This window comes from Nymphaea colorata, chromosome 12 (assembly GCF_008831285.2).
Source record: "Nymphaea colorata isolate Beijing-Zhang1983 chromosome 12, ASM883128v2, whole genome shotgun sequence".
Taxonomy (NCBI): Eukaryota; Viridiplantae; Streptophyta; class Magnoliopsida; order Nymphaeales; family Nymphaeaceae; genus Nymphaea; species Nymphaea colorata.
The window spans coordinates 2,870,545-2,882,765 of record NC_045149.1 but is presented as its reverse complement, the minus strand read 5'-3'; the positions used below and the strand labels follow the sequence as shown (position 1 = coordinate 2,882,765).

Below are 12,221 nucleotides of genomic sequence, written 5' to 3'. Positions count from 1 at the left end.
TAGGCATGTGAGCTTATGCAGGCCACAAGAACATTTTACCTTCCTACTTTAATCCCTCGAAAGTATTTTATGACTAGACAAAGGCAGCAAAAACTCACGTTTTGATACAAGATCATGCCACGAATACTCTAGCCCATTAAGATTTATAATAATTTTTGTAGGATTGACCAATGGCCTTATCTGCATATGTTGGAAAGGAAACAATCAGATAGATGAAACATAAACAAAAGAACCATCATCGACCAGTTAGCAATTGGTATCTGCTTTTACTTTCCTGGAGGAAATAGGCAAATGAGAATTTTGCTCCAAATACACAAAGCCAGAAAATCATATATCTACATTATATTAATATGAAACATGAGCACCCAGTTCATGGGACTGTGTGCCAGTTCACACAATAAAGAGTCAGACTTCACAACAGCCAAAAGGATTCATCCAATCCAATGTGCCTAACAACCAAAAGAGTACAAGGAAAATGTACATTCCAATTGCACACAATTGGGCTTCAAAAGAATGAAATGCCATCACTATCAAGACTCAAAATGGAAGCATTCTCAAAACCCAAACATTTATGCAACAGAAACAAGAAAGAAACACCAAGGTCAAAAAGAGGACCAAACTGTGTCTTATTTGTCTTTCTCCTCCTCAGTCTAAAATTTTCTCTGACACGCCAAGAGAACCATCCTAGTCGTGGGCACACCCAAACACCTAGAAAATCCTTCATATACACAAAATCAAACTAAAACAATATTCCATGTCTGAGCACAATACAAAGATATTTCCACAGGAAAATACAGACTACTTGATAAAGTCAGTTGTTCGCTCATACATTCCTCGTCCAACATAATGTCTTTTCTTAAATCAGAAAAGAACAACTGTTAGGAACAACAATAATGAATAAGATCCATAGAACGGGAAGAACAATGGAGAAACCAAACCTGATGCATCCACTTGATAAATCTCCTAACAGGCCATGATCACATCGGTTTGTCAGCCTATGACAAGCTGGAATGCGCATGAGTAGGCTAAAGGCCAGCTGGACACTTGCATATGCAATTAGAACAAAGATGTAGGTCTTGTAGAAAACGGACTTTGGATTTTGAAGTCCCTTCCTGCATGGTTATCACTATCATAGTTTAGATTTGACAATTTATGACTACAGGATTCAACAGAGGACAAATAAACATAAAATAGTAGGTGCAACGACATGAAAGTGAAGTCTTCCAGATTAAAAAAGAAACAGCAACACAAAAAACTCACACATAAAGATAGCAAGCACATAGATGTGCACTTTCTCATGAGCATCCCCCTCTTATATGTGCTCCTGCATGTCTCCACGAAAAAGAAAATGCTGCAGGAAGACTACAGAACACTTCAAAAATATTAAAACGTACAACACACACAGAATTTGAAAGGCATGCTTAGAGAACTGAAAACTACCACAAAAACATGCAATAAGAAACCAAAAAAACTAAAAACAGTACTGAGTTGGTTCAGTCTATGGGTTGTAGAATGTAAATGCACATTCCGAGGGTGTGTTTGCATGGTCGAGAATAATATCCACAATATATACATTTCATTTCCACTTTGACTTAATTTAGCAAAATATGTAAAAGATGAACATGTTAAAAAACAAAAAATGTATATTTAGAAGAAAAAATAAAAAAATATGTATCAAAAGATTTTGTTTGGCTGCACATTAAGTAGTGGATATCTTAAGTTTGTGAGTTACAAAAGCAAAAAATGTCTTCATAAAACTCAGGCATTTGAAAAAGCTTGACACACAACTGAGCCTAGTTTGTTTAAAATCAATTTCGGCTAAATTTTATACCCAAGTTCAGCTAAAACATATTAGGCATCTGAATCTGATTGTACGAGAGGCACTTGGCCCTATGCTCACTGAGAATTATTATTTAACCATCAGCTGAAAACAACCGCTTAGTTTGATATCTGATCTGAAAAGAAAAGCACTTTTGTGTGTACGAAAATACTGCTCAGTGGATTCAAATATTGAACCATTGAAACGTGTGCTGAAACAGTCAATGCACTATACAGAAGTGCATGTGTAAAAACATATTAGACTATGAGTAGTCCTCTAAATTAGTTAAAGAGTCAAAGTCCATGGTTTTCCATTTGCGTTTACCTTGCCCGTATGTTCTTTTTTTGTGTGTTTATGTATTAGGTTTTGTATTGTAAATGGTTTCATTAGTGAGGGCAGTCTGGTCTTTTATTGTTTATTCAGTGAACAAGTTAGCATCACAACCCTCATATTGAAGTTCCGTTCTAAGCACCAAGATGTTAAGTGCTGCTGTTCATGTACTGAAGACCAGACGCGAATAACAGCGCACTTGGTCATTTTCTTAATTTGGTTTTGCAATATGCATCATATTGCTGGGAAGTGGGAACTTGATGACAGAAAAAAAATCGTTCTCATGTACATTAAAGGCTGGGTACATATGAATGGACCATATTTAACGCCACTTTAACTCCATTATAATTTTCTATATTTGGGTTGAGAAAAAGTTTGCTACGGTTTCTTTCATGTTTGACTGAATAACTAGCTAAAATCTGGGTTAGGCCTGATTATTATTTACGTGGGGGATTAAGGTCAGGTGCAGCCACAAGTGGGCTACCAATCCAGCCCATTAACAGCCTTAGCTACTATTAGACTATGAGTAGTCCTCTAAATTAGTTAAAGAGTCAAAGTCCATGGTTTTCCATTTGCGTTTACCTTGCCCGTATGTTCTTTTTTTGTGTGTTTATGTATTAGGTTTTGTATTGTAAATGGTTTCATTAGTGAGGGCAGTCTGGTCTTTTATTGTTTATTCAGTGAACAAGTTAGCATCACAACCCTCATATTGAAGTTCCATTCTAAGCAGCAAGATGTTAAGTGCTGCTGTTCATGTACTGAAGACCAGATGCGAATAACAGCACACTTGGTCATTTTCTTAATTTGGTTTTGCAATATGCATCATATTGCTGGGAAGTGGGAACTTGATGACAGAAAAAAAATCCTTCTCATGTACATTAAAGGCTGGGTACATATGAATGGACCATGTTTAACGCCACTTTGACTCCATTATAATTTTCTATATTTGGGTTGAGAAAAAGTTTGCTATGGTTTCTTTCATGTTTGACTGAATAACTAGCTAAAATCTGGGTTAGGCCTGATTATTATTTACGTGGGGGATTAAGGTCAGGTGCAGCCACAAGTGGGCTACCAATCCAGCCCATTAACAGCCTTAGCTACTATTGCTGTCAATCCCTGTAAAGTTACCCTAGGGTACCTGAACATTATCACTGGCCCTTTATGTGATGTATTACCTTTTTGTTTCCTTTCTATTTTCTCTTAGCTTCTTGTTTGGTCCTGAGATGCAGTATTCATGCTCTTGCTCTGATTTCTGGTAAGGAAGGGGCGTTCTACAATTTCCCAGCAAGATATCATTGATGTTCTAGATAAGCAGTTGCTTGGGGGAAAAGGGGTATTACTTACAGAGGAAGAGCAACAAAAATGTGAAGAGAGTGTCCGATCTGTGTCATATATCTTTGAGATGTTCTCTTCCAAGCATTTAAACAACACATGCACAGGTTAAGTCAACTAAACAGTGCCTATTTTTAAAACCAAAAACCTAAACCCAGCTTTGAAACTTTTATTACCATACAAATAGTTTGACATCGTCATCAAGCATCATTCAAGAGTTTCCAGCACTCAGCTAAGTTTTACATCTAATTTCTGAAATATACCAAGATGTTGGAGTAAAAAAAAAAAGAGATTCACTAGAAGAAAAAAAGAAGGCTTTGATATTCCATCCCACTCATAGGTATGCATAGTAAATAGTATTCTTGGACAGCACCATCCTTGTGACACTAAAGGCCAAATGACAACAAGAATATTCAGGGGAAACGTAGTCAAGATCAAGAAGAATAGAGTTATGAAAGGTCCAACTGATACAAAAGAAGAGCCAGGTGTGACTGTGTGAGGAAAGACCCTCCCCTATCTCCATAAAGAGGAAATCTCCTACTAGTTTTGTTACCAACCACTTGAAAGCAAAACAATCAGCTAAATATAAGAAGTATGAACAACAACCTAAATATGAGAAGCAGAAGCATGTTTCTTTGGTTACTTAATACAAATAATTTTCCCAGTTCATTTGCTAAGAGATCAGTCAGAAGATGTTTATTGAAACACTCTCATTCGTTTGAAATACCATATAACTCTATATTTGATCAAGGAACATGAAAACAGAGCAAACAAAAAAATTTTGACTAAATGATAACAGAGTTCTTGTGATGGTCACAAAATTGCTTCTGTAATTTCGCACACCATAAGATGTTCGTTAAATTGTAAAAGAATCACTTATAACAAAAGATTTAAGATTTATCTAAGATAGGAGATTGTACATGCAAGAAAAGAGAAATTAATGCCAAAGGAATACTTCATAGACAACTGCAAAAAATTAACAGGCAGAGAGAGAGAGAGAACTCAAATCTAAAACACAAACTAAAACAAGAAAAGTATCATATTAGAAACAGACTGATCCAACATAGCCTTGAAACTATGAAACTTAGTCAAGCTATGAGTATCAAAAGGCAAATAGAGAAACCTGCAAAAAGACACCTGACGAGAACTCATAAGCAACACACGTATAATACATGTAATATACAAACGTAATACATGTGTGTGTGTATATATATATATATATATATATATAGTGCATACTGCATAGTACATATATGTCATATGTATGCATACTATATAGTATATTATACGTGCGTATATGTGTGTACATATACAGTATGTATTATGTAATGCATATGTATATATATATATATATATATATATATATATATATATATATATATATATTATTTATTTATTTATTATATACATGTAATAGATTTATATATGTTATATATAATATATTTATGTATGTTATATGTACATATAACATATACATATATAATATATATGTATATATACAATATACTACTTACTTTATACGTATATATAATATTTACATATTCATAAACATATACACATATATAGTATATATTACTATATATTATATATACAACTATATACATATAACATGAGAATATGTACATATAAATGTATTGTAATATATATATATATGGATATATATTATAATATAATATTAATATAGAATTATATATGTTAACAAATTAATATAATATTAATATACATATGTTAATATTATGAGTATACATATGCATTACATATTACAGTACATAACATATACACAATAATATATAGTACAACATATTATATATGTATATACGTTACATAATAACACACTATATTACATCATGTATATATGTATGTATATATAATATAAGTGTTAATGTATATATATTACAACTGGCATGAACTCTTAAAATCTCATGCACAACTTTTTCCCTGATTCGATAAGCTGCAACTTTCCAATTCCTTGAATTCACAACACAAAAAATTACTGGATCTGGTTTCCATTATAATACAGGTTTCATTTATTTTGAGTTTCTCAAAAAATGCATAAATTCCACAAAAGCTCTCATGAATAAAGAGGGTTAAAAAAAAATTCCAGCAAGCACATAGATGTGCACTTTCTCATGAGCATCCCCCTCTTATATGTGCTCCTGCATGTCTCCACAAAAAAGAAAATTATGCACGAAGACTATAGAACACTTCAAAAATATTAAAACATACAACAAGCAAAGAATTTAAAAGGCATGCTTAGAGAACTGAAAACTACCACAAAAACATGCAATAAGTAACCAAAAAAACTAAAAACAGTACTGAGTTGGTTCAGTCTATGGGTTGTAGGATGTAAATGCACATTCCGAGGGTGTGTTTGCATGGTCGAGCATAATATCCGCAACATATATATTTCATTTCCACTTTGACTTAATTTAGCAAAATATGTAAAAGATGAACAAGTTATAAAACAAAAATGTATATTTAGAAGAAAAATTGGGAAATATGTATTAAAAGATTTTGTTTGGTTACTCACTAAGTAGAGATTTGCACCCGCACCTATGTCACATGGGTACGGATGCCATTTTGAAGCGCCCGTGTGTTATAGTTGACAATAACTTGACCCGCTTTAGCAAAAGCCCTCCTCCCCGACCACCCAGGCGATTCCACCCTATGCTTTATAGAAGGTAAGACTGAAAAGATAAAACTAAAAACAAACACATGAAGTTACCTTGCATCTTCAATAGGCTGACCATATATGCAGTGGTATAAGCCGAGATAGTAGCTTTTCATGTGAACAACAAGCAATGTCCTAAAACTATAAGAACGTTTGGCACCATGAATCTACTACGGTTATTCCTAATCCTCTCTTAACTTGTTGATTCACTTTTAGGACTTCTATGGATAGCACCTGTGGATTTTAAAAACAACCCCACTTATATGTCGTTGAAATTAGTCCAATTGCAGGAATTAAGAAGCTACATTCACATAAATACATTTTCAAAATAAATGATACAACACATAGTGGAGGAAAACACATGGAGTGAAAGCAAGCATGTTATAAGTTCAAGTAATCACTAAGAAGTAAAATTTTGTATTTGACCCCACATAAATAGCTCTATCGTGCAAAGACTGTTATTCTATGCCTCATTCCGATCAACCCAAATAAAATAATAAAAAAAGGAAAAGAAAAAGACCCAGAAGACTGCTCACAATAAGCACGAGTGTTAGCATTCCAACTAAACAAATAGACTCGGATGAAACACATCGATAAGCATTCAATTAAATCTGAAAGAAAAACTACCCAAAAATACTTAAGTTTCTACAGACATGATTGAAAAAATATATGAACCAAAGCACACAGAAAGATTACAGGCCCAAAAGGTTGCTCAACTGCTCAAAGAAGCCCATCTGTTTACTACTTCAACGGACTCAAACATCCACAGAACGACACTCTCACATATCCACGGGATAACTCAACTACGAACGTCAATTCAAATAGCTTTGTGAAAATCTGAAAATTCTATGATGTCTGGAGCACACACGAGTAAGAGAATCAATCCAATGTTTCGAACCATCAAACCAAGCATTAGTTAAGCAAACATTTAACCCAAGTTCACATAACTAACCATTATCACATTTGACACATATAACAACAAGGGTCGATGATAAAAGACAACCCAAACACATGCAACCATACCCGTCTGTCGACGCATGAAACTAGACATCGATTTTACCTCACTAAACTAAATAAACAAACACTGGAAAAACGAAAAAGAAACATAGTCGTTCCCAAGTAACAAATGAAATAGCCAATTAATCAAACGCAGAACCCATAGAAAGTAAAAACCCAACCTCAAGGAAACCAGTTGAAAGTCCAATAAAGAACGTGCTGGATTCGACTTACTTTCGGAAGGTAGGAACACAACCAAACCAAGACGTCCGACCCAGACACTAAGATGTGGTGAAGGAACGCCGAGAGGACTGGCACAGCCCGATCGTGTGGCAGACGGCACGAACGATCCGGCGTACCTCCTTCGTGTACGCCCCCGTGTCGATCAAGGTCCCCATCTCTTTCAGATCTTTTCACCCAGAAAAACAAGAAACAGGGCATCAAAACCAGATCGATACCCTAGAAATAAGCAAAGAAATGGGGATTTAGGGGATGATTACGCTGAAGAACGGGAGATCCTTCGTATCCACGTCCTGCGTCATCTTCTCCTGGTTTCGCCCCGCGAATAAGCTCAGAAGGGGGGAGAGAATGAGAGAGAACTTGAAGAACGCGAAAATGACTCAAGGCCCGGCGGTCTCCCTTTTTCCTTTGTCTTTTGATACGGCTCTACAGACTCGGGCAATAATCGAGTATCTCGGAAGCGCTTCCGAAACGATCATCCAGCGGAAACCGGTTTGAGTCTAGGACTACCGGATCGTACGTAATGAGATTTGGAATTAACAGTTCAAGATCCAAATAAACCGTGTTACATTTTTCTCTGTGATGGTTCCATCACAAGTACTTATCTTTTCTATTTGAATGCAAAGCTATAACAGGATATGAAGCTGAGAAATTGATTGGGTTGGATATCAAATACAAACTTTAGTTGTAGGCAGGTTTGCTTCGAAGGGCTTGTTTGATGGGAATCGATTATAGGTTGGAATGACAATCCAAGCATCGTCTTGCTGGTGCGATCATGGATTCATGTCCACCTCAAACAAACATAGTGTATATGACAATGGATGTGATGTCCATAGTAATTGACTGTCTTGAACAATTCATCCGTGGATCAATTGGTCAAGCAAACGAACGCCCAGATAACTTTTTCGAAATGGACTCCGTCTCATAAATGTAAGACACCAAACAAACGTGCGACTATTTTAGTCAGTACTTTTTGGACTCACCCAAAAATATTAATTTTGTCATAAGGTGAAACGAGTACGACCGGATCAGTTGTCTCATAACACCTACATCTCAACATTCAAATATGCACTTTGATATATTTCAGCGGCGAAAAAATTGGTTTGAGATGACCGCTTCTTTTTTGTCCTTTCTCCATTCAAACATTATAGAGGATACAAGTTTCAGTTTCTTTTTGTTACTTCCGAAAGATTACTGTGCATAACTAGCGAGCTGCATAGTGACAGTGACAAAAGATGAACTCTTTTTAAGAAGAACATTAGCTCATCCTTCATATTTGCCCTTTAAAAAGAACAACTCATCGTTCTGCCAATTTCACAATGTTAGCATTTGCCACCTTTCCCTTGCAGAGCTCATGACCCCATAGCATCGTCCATGGCGACTTGTACCTCAGAGGTGATCACATTATGGAATTTAGGTCGCTGTCTTCTATGATACTCACTACTTCCAGTGCCCCCTCTATTCCACTTAAAACAATTTATCTCAGCTTCAGCGGGTCGTCTTTAGTTGTCGCATCATCTGCAACCAATGAGGAAAAGAATGAGACTTCAGTTTGTGCAATTTTTGTTTTCGAAAACAGAATCTCACTTCATATTATACTGTGTGGAATGCCTAAATCATTAAAGCCAACTGCATTAATAATCTCTCCCAGTCTAAGCCAACACTCAACAGTATTGCATTATTGTATAGGATTGACAAAATAAGAACCACCAATCTTCCATACTATGATCAAACTAAATTTTGGTTAGATGGTCTCTAATATGTAAACAATTCGTTGTTAATAAGACCATTTATGTGTGTTTATCTAAGTGTTATGGGAAAGTTAGGAGGGGCATCTGATCTCCTTGGCTTATGCATGGCTTGGTGACTAGATCAAGCTCATATTACCCTAATCAATTCATGTTTCAATAAATTAAAAGACAAAGAGGTTGTGTGGTTGTGGTTCTTATACCTTGAGGGCTAAAAGAAAGAGTACAAAACCAATAGATCGTTCTCTCATCACAAGGCAAGATCCCGAAACGAGAGCCATTGCCAAAGAACTGAGCAAACCACGGTTCAAGCCCATGGCCTTCAGGGTAATGTGCGACAGTGTGAGTCCTATTATGGATGAGCTTCCTGTGAAGACAAGCCCGGGAAACCCCAGCCGCTTGGCAACAACAGATTTCACACCATCACAACCTATCAGCACCTGAAAGTATATAGAGAACATCCCATTAGACGACATTCAGAGAGAGTCGTGGATATCCAGCTGAATCGGGCAAGAACCGGTTTGTATCCAGATTCAGAACGGCAAGACCTTGTCTGGATCCAAATGAAATCTAGATAATATATGTTTTGTTGATATCTAAGCAGCGTGTAGTCTTATGACTCTTTAAACATTTGAAGCAATGAAAGATATACCTTAGCTCTAATAAGTGCTTCATCAGCCAAATGGATCGGACATGACTTCCCATCTTGTTCTATGGATACCACCTTGGATCCAAACCTGATGGTCCCATCCGGCAGCTGCTTCCATAGAGTCTCCACCAGCATCTGTCAGCTTACACACCCCACTTCAACGTCATTGCTGCAAAGAAAGTTGTCCCCTCGGTTATTTATTAAACCCATGTTTTCTTAGGCCCGCCCAAGTTAGGCTACTTTATTTTCATCCGGATGTACCAATACAATTGATGCTCACTCATTTTTTCACATAATAATTCTGCATAAAAAATTTCATTTGTGACATCTAGAACATGATGATCAGGAGAGCTGTTTCGGCCTTCCGGCCACAAAATTTCTTTCAAAGAATTTCCATTATGCATTGTGCTTCAAATGTCCAAAAGTTGATAAAAGAGTCACAAAAAGAACACGTCTAAATTGAATTGTATTAGTTTGTAACAAAATTCAATTTGACTACCAACTTTTCATTATTTTTGGGGTTATTTTGAGCAAACCCATTTCGTTGATTGCTAACTTTTTTTCAAAAAAAAAAAGTCATTTAAAAGACAGATGTCAAGGCATTAAAGACGACTTATATTTATGTGGCAATGGTTGTGGTGTTTTCTGCAACAATTTATATTTTCCTAAAAACTGTCCAGCAACCTTGGGCCATCTGACATATTTAATTTCTCTTATATATATATATATATATATATATATATATATATATATATATATATATATATATATATATATATATATATATATATATATATATATATATATATATATATATATACACACACACACACACATATATATATACACATATATATATACATATATATATATATTTATTTATTTATTTGTAGGCAAAATAGATTTTCACTTCTACAATCCTCGACAACTGTAGCTACATTATGTAGCTAACAATGGGTTAACCCAAACTCACGGTTAATAAAAGCCATATTTACCAAAATGAGCCAATGTACCAAAAAAGAGTTAGAGAAGAAGAAAGAAAGGAGAGGCAGATATGAGGGAGACCTAGTGGGTTTGACCTGGTATAACCATGGTGGCCTTCCCACAGGTTTATACCCAACATTTTCTTACCTTTCTCCAGACCTGGTGAAGGGTAAGTTTGTTATAGTTTCTCCAGTGACATTAGAAGTGACTGTCAACCTGCACAAAGTTATCCAACTTATGAACTTAGGAAACAAACAACATATTTTATGTAATCTATGTATGTGGAGAATTAAAGTTTTTGTCATAATATCTGTAAATACTTATAGCAAATAGTAGTAACAAATTACACTACAGCTCCAACATCATTAGTATCATTAAATTCTAAACATCATCTGTTTTCTCATAACTGAGACTTGAATAAATGTTCTTGGATATATACAGACCAAAATATTAAGATTAGTTCCAAAGTAGAGAAAAGAAGATTAAGAAGGAACAAGTGTAGCACCTGCAAAGTGGGGTGCGGTGTTGTCTAAGTAGATCCCCAACACCGAAAGCGTCCATGGCTTTCCAGGCATTGCTCCACTGTGTGAGAGCAAACCCACTGTCTCTCAGGCTATCGGCCGACTCCAAGACCAAGTTTCTCAATCCAAGTCTGGATAACATAGGTACCATATTCAAACAAAGTTGTGTGTATATATACACACACACATATACATATAGAGAAAGAGAGAGAGAGAGAGAAAAAGGCCGAGAGAGCGAGAGAGATTTTATACTTGTGAAGGCCTAGTGCTGTTGCAACACCTCCAATCCCAGAACCAACAATCACCAAAATCCTTAGAGACCTCAAGAAGGAGAAAGGGAGAGAGAGAGTGAAAAGGAATGAATCTTGATACAGAAAGTGAGAGAGATACTGGGAAAGTGTCATCTCAGATGCCATTTTATTTCAGGACAAGCAAAGTTGCAACGAATCTTCTCAGAGGATGCACAACACTGCATCAGAAGAGAATTGTTTTCACCGATGGTCAGTGTTAGTGCCATGGCACGCCAAAGCTGACCCTATCAAGACCATGTAGGGGATGGTGTTAAATTGTCCGATTATTTAGGAGGCCTTTTGGCTACAACAACTATTTGTTATTGAATCTTCTTCAATCTTTCAAGCAGATTCATAAAATAACAAGAAAATGTTAACATCATCAAGCAGCCCCTTATGCTCCATAGAGAGAGACAACTCAAGTAATTCAACTCTAAGCTTAACACCAATTCTATAGTAGAGAATTTGAATCCGTATTCTAAGACTTGGACAGCCATAATTTGTTTACTTACCAATGGTTTCAAAGGAGTCTAACTTTCAGCAAAAAAAAACCCACCCGGTGTGGACCCACTTATATAAATTTCCACTTTTTGTGTGGACTTAGCGATTTAGGTTAAGATTTACCCATGAAAATATCCATC

The 12,221-nt window shown here is 35.9% G+C and overlaps 1 long non-coding RNA gene and 1 pseudogene across 1 annotated transcript; both read right to left on the bottom strand.

Annotated features, from left to right (window-relative positions):
- Window positions 1-5,424: 5,424 nt before the first annotated feature.
- On the bottom strand, window positions 5,425-7,769 carry LOC126410607 (uncharacterized). The gene is made up of 4 exons (XR_007575006.1): window positions 7,649-7,769; window positions 7,383-7,557; window positions 6,207-6,386; window positions 5,425-5,637 (listed from the first exon to the last, which is right to left on the bottom strand). It is a non-coding gene; the product is annotated as an uncharacterized LOC126410607 (long non-coding RNA).
- Window positions 7,770-8,865: 1,096 nt separating this feature from the next.
- Window positions 8,866-11,706, bottom strand: LOC126410611 (monooxygenase 2-like; annotated as a pseudogene).
- Between the last annotated feature and the right edge of the window lie 515 nt (window positions 11,707-12,221).